Below are 1,993 nucleotides of genomic sequence, written 5' to 3'. Positions count from 1 at the left end.
ATTTTAAGCAGTGAATTTCCAGGTGTTCAAGCTGGATTTAGAAAAGGCAGAGGAACCAGAGATCAAATTGCCAACATCTGCTGGATCATCAAAAAGCAAGAGAATTCCGGAAAAACATCTACTTCTGCTTTATTGACCATGCCAAAGCCTTTGACAGTGTGGACCACAACAAACTCTCAAAAATTCTGAAAGAGATGGGAATGCCAGACCACCTGACTTGCCTCTTGAGAAATCTGTATGCAGGTCAGGAAGCAACAGTTAGAACTGGACATGGAACAACAGACTGGTTTCAAATAGGGAAAGGAGTACGTCAAGGCTGTATATCGTCACCCTGATTATTTAACTTATATGCAGAGTACATCACGCAAAATGCTGGGCTGGATGAAACACAAGCTGGAATCAAGATTGCCAGGAGAAATATCAACCTCAGATACGTAGATGACGTCACTCTTACAGCAGAAAGCAAAGAAGAACTAGAGCCTCTTGATGAAAGTGAAAGAGGAGAGAGAAAAAGTTGGCTTAAAACTCAACATTCAGAAAACAAAGATTATGGCATCCAGTCCCATCACTTCATGGCAAATAAATGGGGAAACAGTGGAAACAGTGAGAGGCTTTACTTTTGGGGGGTCCAAAATCACTGCATATGGTGACTGAAGCCATGAAATTAAAAGACACTTGCTCCTTGGAAGAAAAGCTATAACCAACCTAGACAGCATATTAAAAAGCAGAGACAGTGCTCACTTCAGCAGCACATATACTAAAATTGGAATGATACAGAGAAGATTAGCATGGCCCCTGCGCAAGGATGACACGCAAATTCGTGAAGCGTTCCATATTTTTTTTGGACTCTGGGGGAAAAGGCGAGGGTGGGATGTTTAGAGAGAACAGCATCAAAACATGTATATTATCAAGAGTGAAACAGATCACCAGCCCAGGCTGGATGCATGAGACAAGTGCTCGGGGCTGGTGCACTGGGAAGAACCAGAGGGATGGGATGGGGAGGGAGGTGGGAGGGGGGATCAGGATGGGGAACACATGTAAATCCATGGCTGATTCATGTCAATGTACAGCAAAAACCACTACAATATTGTAAAGTAATTAGCCTCCTATTAATAAAAATAAATGGGGGGGAAAAAAAATGCAGAGACATAACTTTGCCAACAAAGGTCCGTCTAGTCAAAGCTATAGTTTTTCCAATGTCACGTATGGATGTGAGAGTTGGACCATAAAGAAAGCTGAGTGCCAAAGAATTGATGCTTTTGAACTATGGTGTTGGAGAAGACTCTTGAGAGTTCCTTGGACTAAAAGGAGATCAAACCAGTCCATCCAAAAGGAAATCAGTACTGAATATTCATTGGAAGGACTATGCTGAAGCTGAAGCTCCAATACTTTGGCCACCTGATGCAAAGAACTGAATCACTGGAAAAGACTGATACTGGAAAAGATTGAAGGCAGGAAGAGAAGGGACGACAGAGGATGGGATGATTGGATGGCATCACTGACTCATTGGACATGAGTTTGAGCAAGCTCCAGGAGTTGGTGATGGACAGGAAGGTCTGGAGTTCTGCAGTAAATGGGATCGCAAAGAGTCAGACACAACTGAGTAACTTAACCACAGCAATAAGCTGACTTTCTTCTGTCAAGTAAGCTATCTTCAGCTGAGGCTATTTTTATTGCTCCAGATGACATCTCCCTCTAGGAAGGTGGGGGAAATGTTAACTCATTTCTTTGCCTCTAATGTTTGGAAGAAATTTACTGAGCAGATATCTGCCTCAAATAAAATTTAATTATAGCTAATTAAAATTTTCAAGAGATGATTTTCTGCCTAATATGCTAGATCTTTGGTTTTGTTTTAACCATTTAACAAATATTGGTCATGTGAATTGCTTTTGATGCCACCTACAAAAAGAGTTCCATGATTTATTTGGATATTGAGGAGAATGTTAATGATGGCAGAATGGGAAGGAGCAGGATACAGCATTGGATATTTGCG

The 1,993-nt window shown here is 41.4% G+C and overlaps 1 non-coding gene across 1 annotated transcript; it reads left to right on the top strand.

Moving 5' to 3' along the window:
- Positions 1–733: 733 nt before the first annotated feature.
- LOC139034598 (U6 spliceosomal RNA) lies at positions 734–840 on the top strand. Its single transcript, XR_011487121.1, has one exon. It is a non-coding gene; the product is annotated as a U6 spliceosomal RNA (small nuclear RNA).
- Positions 841–1,993: the final 1,153 nt, after the last annotated feature.

This window comes from Odocoileus virginianus, chromosome 3 (assembly GCF_023699985.2).
Source record: "Odocoileus virginianus isolate 20LAN1187 ecotype Illinois chromosome 3, Ovbor_1.2, whole genome shotgun sequence".
Lineage (NCBI taxonomy): Eukaryota > Metazoa > Chordata > Mammalia > Artiodactyla > Cervidae > Odocoileus > Odocoileus virginianus.
This window is presented reverse-complemented; position numbering and strand designations above follow the sequence as displayed.